The sequence below is a fragment of the Numida meleagris genome, chromosome 6, assembly GCF_002078875.1.
Source record: "Numida meleagris isolate 19003 breed g44 Domestic line chromosome 6, NumMel1.0, whole genome shotgun sequence".
Taxonomy (NCBI): Eukaryota; Metazoa; Chordata; class Aves; order Galliformes; family Numididae; genus Numida; species Numida meleagris.
In genome coordinates this window covers 58678869-58687212 of record NC_034414.1, presented here as the reverse complement: position 1 = coordinate 58687212, position 8344 = coordinate 58678869, and positions in this window count along the sequence as shown.

Here is an 8344-nt window from a genome sequence, read left to right as displayed (position 1 = left end):
AGGTATTGCCTGAGAAAGGAGTAGCACACAGGACATTAGGCTAAACCCGTTTTGTTCTTTATTATTCATTTTTCAGTTGTGGGTGGGAATCTCAACATGGAACACCAGGAGATGCATGTAGAAGGTAGCTCAGAAGGCTGTCTGGTCCATCACTCTGTCCCTGTCACCTCCAGGAGAACTGACTCCACCTACATCCTTCCTAACAGATGCACTGTAGGTATTTTTCCTAGCAATCAGTGGTGGAAGTTCTACCACCACCCCATGTAACTTTATAGGAATGATTTCCATCCTGCCATTAAACTGCGTATCCAATTTCTAGAAATATCCTGTCTAGCTGAAAAAGTGACAAATTATACCCCTTTCTTCAAGGACGTAAGTGGTAAATACACAACTCTTGGACGGGACTTCCTTCAATGTGTTTGATTTTAAGAATAACAGCAGTTCTTACATGAAATTCGGCACTAAAAGAGCCATCCAGATGATCTATCCAGAGCAGTCCTCATAGCCCCAGCACTGCCTTTGCTCCTTGAGGCTGCTGGTAGGTGACTGGTCTTCACCCCTCAGGTGAAGTCCCCTGGACAGGGTGTTAGCTTGCCCCTACGACTTTGGTCTGTGAGTTGACCTTGAGGATCTTTTCCCCCTTTTCCAGGGTAGAGCCTCTAGACCCATTGGGAGTCCTCACTAGCTACTTCACAAACATCTTGATTTTAAGTGCATCAGGCATCCTTGTTGCCAGGGATGCTGATGAAGGTTTGCAAGTTTAATCAGCTGGAGATCTGGCACGGATCCTGTAAGATTTGAAGCCAAGCCACATTTCTCCACCTGCCTTTGGGTTTACAGCACCGTGGTGGCTCTTTTGGTAACTGTCTTTCAGTGATTTCAGGCAGCCTCCTGCAACAGAACTGAATGTTATCAGATTGAAGAATTTCAGCCATGCAATGTGACTTACTGCTTTAATTCTCCCACAAACCAAAGATCTCCTGCTGTATTTGGAAAAAAGAAGAATCCAGTTTATTTTTTTTTTCCCAATGAGAAAGTGTAACTGAAGGACTGTAGTTCTAGTTGAAAAGCTATAGAAACTGCCAGTGTGAGTCTGCACTGTCCAAAGCAAGCGCAAGACTCTGCCAGGAGAATTTGTACCTCCAAAACCTCGATATTTCCATGTCATAGTATATATCCTAAGAGATACTTTCCAGTTGTCCTTCTGTGGCAATTTGGCTGTATAACCACCACCACAGAAGAGAGCCCTCGTGGTGACTCCATTGTTTTCGTAGAATCGTAGAATCACAGAATGGTTTGAGTTGGAAGGGACCCTTGAAGGCCATCTGGTCCCACTCCCTGCAATGCACAGGGACACCCACAGCTCCATCAGGTGCTCAGAGCCCATCTCCTGACCTTGGGTGTCTCCAGTGACAGGAGACATTATAATTTCTTTATTATTATTATAATGAGTAGCTAATACGGGATAAATACCCAGTGTGCACAGTCACTCGGTTGGGTGGGCAGCATTTCCTTGGTAAACAGCACTATCAAACTTCCCAAGAACTTCCCCAGCTGATTATCTGATCTCTTACTGCAACGATTCCAGCAGCTGTCAAAATCAAACATAAAGGGGCTTCATACCACCTTTTTAAAGACTGAAAAGCATTTTCATAGATTTGAGAACCCTTCAAACCCAATTATCGAATCAAAATGCAGTTGCAGCCACTCTCTAACATCTCTTCAGAAGTATAAAAACATCCATGTATAACTAATCACTCATCAGCTTGCACAGTAAACCCTTTCCCTGCATGTGTTTTATAACAGCCTATAGGAATTAAAAGAGAAATGCGGCCCTTAGCATTCACCTACAGCCACAAAGAAGGCGATAATGTTCCCCCAGCTGCACAAACACCGGCCTCGATCCGACGTGCCATGCAGGAAGCTCTCAGCAGATGAAGTCAAATGAGAGCTCGTCTGCACGCCCACCAGCTACAGCCCCATCAGCTGGTGTAGGTAGAAAGATATGAATGCATACTTATGTAAGCAGGTGTGCGTGTACATGTATATAAATAGGTAGGTAGAATCAGAGAATAAAATCACAGAACCACTCAGGTTGGAGAAGACCTCCAAGATCTCTGAGCCCAACCCCAGCCCACCCCACCATGCCCACTGCCCACGTCCCTCAGTGCCACATCCCCACGGCTCTGGAACACCTCCAGGGATGGTGACCCCACCACTCCCTGGGCAGCCTGTGCCAGTGCAGCACTGCTCTTTCTGAGTTTTTCCTAATATCCAACCTGTAGGTTACACGATGATGTGGTGAGCAGCCATGTTGGTACATACTAAGGAAGCTCATGTTTTTTTGATGCAAGGTTCCCATCTCGGAGAGGCCAGACAGGTCCCACCTCACAGACTTGGAAACCTGGTTTAAAAGTTAGAACAATCTGCAACTAATAACATTTCTTAATAGCCTGGCTTCCCTGCTGTCAGTACAGCTCCATGGATTTACACCGTTGGATGCTGCCATGCCCTAAATGCTTACCCTAGGGAAAAGCCGTAGCATATTTCACATGTTTATTACTGTCATATATTACCACAAGCAGATTCACAGCTGGTGTGAATTGTCATCTCTCTGTGAAGTTAACATCCAGGTCTTTTCATAAATGCATAGACATGGCATTATACATCACCTCTGTCCTCACGTATACATATTTATATGTAGCGTGAAGGAATAAAGATTCGAGTCCCAAATGCTCAGCTAATATCACTTGGTGTGATTCCCTCAATCCGTATCATGAAACTTGCTAATAAATAAATTTCACCCTACCGCTGCTTTCCTTATGGTTCTGTCCTAGTGTTGATGGAAGTAAAAATATTGCGGCACATAAAGGGCCAGATGCTTGAAAAACAAGATACCAGTGATCCTAAAAGTACACTCTGGCATCATCTCCCAGAATTATAACACACTTTGATTAATTTCTCAGCAAGCTGCTTTTTGGTTTATTTACTTATTTATGTTATTACATATAAGGGTATCACAGCATATTAAAATCAAAATAAGAAAGCCCCGTCTTCTCTTATTCTTGCTTGTGCCTGCAAATAATAGTTTAGGCTTTTATATACATTTCCAGGTAGCTTCCGTATGTGTTTCATTTCCTTCCTTCATTTTGCCTCATTTTCATGGATTTTGTTGTGCATTTTTTATGCTTTTATGTTCCTGGACTACCACCACAGCAAGAAAATGAAGTTCCCATTAAAAAAGATGCAACTTGCTTTTGCTTACTGATTTAACCTACATGAAAATCAATAAGGATTTAATTCTGTACATAAAAATATTATTAGAGTTTTATAGGGCTTCTTTAAGGCCACATTTAATTAAGAATGCCAGAATGGGTTTATTTTTCTGTTTCTTCACTGGGCGTTTTTTTGTCATCCAATAAAAATGAGGGGGAAAAAAGTTTAATAAAGTAATTATTGGAAGAGCAAACACTGTAAGAAGGGACAGCTGTTTTGCAGTATAAGGTATTTTTTCCCATGGAAAGAAATAACATAAGGTTAATTGAGGAGGGAAAAAGAGCTGCTGGCAATGCATAGGCCTGGAAAGGTGAGGAAGGAAGAAACCAGAGTAAGAAGTGATTAAATTCAGTGCAAAGGACAGCATGCAAAATAGGGACAAGCAAATGGTTACCGAAGATGAATCGTGTGTTCAGAAACTGTGCTGAGACGAGCTCCAGTGAGGACAAGGTCAGAGTAAGAGCAGACGAGATTTCCTTGGAAATGGGTGGGTTTTATTTGGGGAGTCATATTTCCCTGGGATGTGTGGGTATTTTTCTAACAGCAATGTCCTTAATTTGCCTGGAAAGAGATAACAGATCCTTGAGTGGTTCCTGCCGAGTGCTGGGAGGGCATTTGATATCATGACAGAGCCAAGGAGAGAGGAGCCAAAGGGATGGCCAGGAGCGAGGGCGTCCAGTTCTGACATGGAAGGACTGCAGTAGTTTGTCTCTTCCCTTTAGGGACAGACTGACCTGCAGAAAAAGGAGGGACAAAAGGGAAAAGAATTGTGATTTTCTCCACAAAACACAACTTTTAAGGGCTCTGAATCAATTACTATACCTGGGAAGGACAGAGGAGTTGGATTGGTTACAGGCTTTGCAGGATTTCTCTCTCATTAACACCAACTCTGCCCTGGTCTAAGTCCAGTGATTTCAGGAGAAATACTGCTGATCTTCATAAAAGTTTGGGCCTGTTCTTTAGTCAACCTGCTGCAAAGGCCAGGAATGGAAAATCAAATTACTTTCTGCTCCAGGTAGCACAGTAGCTGATCTTAGGTTTACAGTTTCAAAATGCCCGAAAGATTGCAACCATTACTCCTTGCACTTCTTCCAAGGAATGCTGGTTGAACTGAGAGCAGACCTCATGGCAGGCTTTGATTCTGCTGGATGAGCAGCTCTTTGTCTAGAGGAAAAAAGAGGAAAGTTGTTTTTGTTGTTGTCATCTTGTGGTGGTGTTATGTGTTTTTTTTTTCCCATAAAATAAATGTTGGTAGAGAAATGATGGAGCAGAATTGCATCTGATTCCCCACCCGCCATCCCGTTTCAGTCTAGGTGGTGAGATCAAATATCTTTGATCAGCATCTCCGATGGTAACCATCCCACAGGGTCAGTCTCTCACCCCACAGCCCCTTCATCCAAAGGCATGGGGGGCATGGATGTGTTTGGACCTCACAGCCTTCTGTTGTTGGTAAATAATTTGATGATCTCCTAACACTTCGGCTACTTGGAGCCTGTGGGCAACAGCACAATAGACAGGCTCTTGGCACTTCTGCAGACCATACCAGGCCTGAATACAAGGAAGTATCCAATTTCATTTTTTAAGGTAGCTTACGTCAGAGCACACCGAGCATGACTGTGGCACATCAGGTATAGTCTCATCCCATCGTGTGCAGGGCCCACGTCCTTCTGAGAAGGATGAGGCAGAATAGATTGGCCTTGGCAGGGCTTTTCCTTAACGTGCTGTTCCTCCAGGATCCAAACAAGCACACGGAGAGCTGAGTTTGCTGTTTCGGCATCCACGGCGTTGTATACCTGCACGTACACCAGGCAGGTTCTGGCTCTTGTATGTGAGAATCCTGTAAATAGAGACCCATTACAATTTGACAACTTAATGAATGAGAAAGCCATTTTTCATTACACATCTCTGAATGAAAAATACCTCTCATTATCTGTGTAATGAAGGTAAATCAATGAGTGACTTTTCAATCCTAATGTTAATGGGAAACCCAATACCTTGCCTGAGCATTAGCTGAGTACTTTGCTGCAGCAACCAGAAGCTGAAACAAAGGTGGGGTGAAAATGAGGAGGTGAGTGGAAAGAGGGCATTCCCAGTTGCCAAGGAGGAATTTAAAAATGTGATTATCATTCCAGCTTTTGAAATAGTTGTACAGACAGGCTAATCTTAAATGAGACATTGGTCAGTTGAGCTCTAAAAATTAATGTAACCAATGTATTAGTCTTCCTCCAGATCTTTTTTTAAAAGCTTATCATGCTGAAAGTAACGACTCCCAAAGTTTAGGTGAAATGAATGACAAGCTGGCAAAAACAGAAGTTCATCAGTCACTGTTTGAGGTTTTCCCATGCTATAAGTATTAGACTTCTTTGCCTCAGGAAGGCTATCGAAGATGCTGTACTTGGATCTATGCAAATACCAATTAAAGCCAGTATATGTCCCAAAGAAATGATAGCCCAAGCAGGCAAAGTGCTGAAGAAGAAAGTAAGTGATGGAACAACAGGAGACGTAAAAGTGGTTGCAAAAACCAAGCAGAGTGAGTGATGTGTTCTCACTTCGCTTTATCTTAAGAGATGAGAAAGAAAATGTTTGTATGGATGAGGGAAGATCCAGGAGAGACACTGGAGTTGTCTAAGAGGGTATGGGAAAGTGATAAAGCAATGGGAAGGAAGAGAATAGGGAAAAGCAGATGAGAGAGGGAGAAGCATTTGAAAACCAGTGGCTGAAGGGAAAACAAAACAAGACAAAACAAGACAAGGTGAATGTTGATCTTCCTGTTGTCATTTTTCTCCAGGAGAAGCCAGCTAAATCCTGCTCTGAGAGGAAAGAAAGCAAAGAGAGAGAAGTCCTAGGACAAAGTCAACTGTCCAAAAGGTGGCAATGGCGATGGGCACCACAGCAACCTGAGGCAGCCTGGAGGCTCAGAGAGGCAGACCCTGGAGGGTGAGGAAGAAATGCCTCAGAGAAGTCATCCTGGCCACCACCAGCAGCAATGCTGCCGCAAGTTGAGACCAAAGGGATGGGAAGATGCTACAGATATGAGGCCTATCCAATAATTGTGTCTCAGCGGCGATCACTTCCCCAAGTTCCAGCTTTTCCATGCTGGAAAGTTCTTTTATAAAACTCCCTTTTCTTCCTAGACCATCACATCTGGATCAGATCAGCAGGCATAAACATGGCCTGCAGTTTACTCACCTGCACATCGTGTTTCATTGGCTTGTGTGCTTCAGGAAGAAGTCCTTTTGGTACATTGCTGCAAAGCATGGTTTCTACAGCTGTCGGATGATTCAGCTTCCATTCAGATGCAATTGATCACAGAGTACTTGCACGCTGATGCCAAAAAATTGCAGCCTGTTGCTTAGCTGCTCCTGACAAAATGGCTGTGGGGGAGTACACGGTGCAGGCCTCAAGGAGGGGTTTCTGACTAAGGTGCAACAGCTGAGCAGAGTTGGAAAAGTTCCCAAAGATTTTGGTGTTTGAGGGAACCGGAATGGAAATCTTCCAGCTTCCAGAGGAGGAGGATGGAGGGGAAGGAGGAGAAGTACACTGATCACACAGTACCCTGATCACTGCATGGAAGCAGTGAGATATTTCAGCAGCAAGCGGCACTCACAGATGAGAAAGGATCCCTCGGTGAGGACGTGGGCTGCGAATAGCTGAGCAGTAGCTATTCTGGGTTCTGCTGTGAAAATAAAAGTTTCAATGAAGAAATGAGGGAAGACATTTGAGAAGACAGTATGCATTCTCTAGGCTTAGTGCTACGCACCCAGGTGGTACAAATGCATGACGAGCTGATGGGTAAAGCCACGGCACTAAGTGATGGAGACTGCTGACACTGGGAGCAGGGCTGGGAAGGAGAGGGAAAGGGAGTTATCCAGTCCTGTCCTCTTGCCCCAAGCACTAGCAGCCCAGGAAGTTGTTTGTTTTTTTTTTAAATTGAGTTTCTGATTTAGAGCTGACCTTTATTTAGATATACCAAGAGATTATGGTGCAGTATAGACATTGTCTCTAACAAGACATTGTCTCTAACATGGACATTGTCTCTAAAAAGAGCTATTTCTTCGCTTTTGAGGATGGACTGCTTCAGAAATCTCACCTGTGTGTTCTGACCATGAGGAACAGCAGGGAGAGCCTCAGTTCCCTCTGCAAACCCACTGATGTGGGGGAGGTTGGAGATGAGAACAACCATCAGCCTCCAGATGTGGCTGTGACAGCCAAGCTCTGGGCTTTATTTTCCCTCTCCAAGAAGCACGGTAACTTTCTGTGTGCTTTCTCGAGGCAGTCCTCCCTTTCCCACACACACACCATGCCCATCTGAGGCTGGAACGGTTAGATCCACCCTGAGGTCAGAGAGCACCCCATGGTTCGGGGCCATCCCACCAAACCCTGGGCTACCGGGGGGCATCCGTGTGGCCCCGCTGCCCACACAGCTCTCTCATGCACTGAAGACATTCCATGCCTGGTGTTGCAATCAGCAATTACCGAAGCAGATCCTGCAAAGTCGCCAGGGAGGTTGTTCATCTGCATGCATTAACTGAAGGGCAATCCAGCCTGCTCGGGAGTCAGACTTTCCCCGGCAAAGCTGTGTAAATATAACTCCAAAGCATTCACAGACGTGCTGGGAAGTTTCCTCTGAGCCAAACAATATTTTTAATTCGTTGATAGCATTTTAATTTTCTCATGATGAAGAACCTCTAAAGGCAACTGCATTGGAGAGGGAGAAAGGGTCAAGAGGCAATTAAGTAAGGAAGATCTTGCTTTTCACTGCTAGGAAAAACAGTTAATTAGATGAAACAAGCTAAAAAGAGAGAGAGAGAAGAGCTGAGCTGTAATTTGGAAAATTTAAAAAGCTTTCTATCAAATAAATTGATTAGCACACTAATCATAATCAGGGCTCTTGGATTAACAGTTAATTTGGGGAATCAATTAATAGCGGTGTTTTTCAAATCGCGGTTGCCTTTAGAGCGCAGGGAATTCACTGAGGTATGTTTCTGGAGATAACAGATGCTGGATTAGGGCTGCGCAGTGATTCCCTGGCAGTGTAACAGCTCTGTTGTACCCCACTTACAGGACT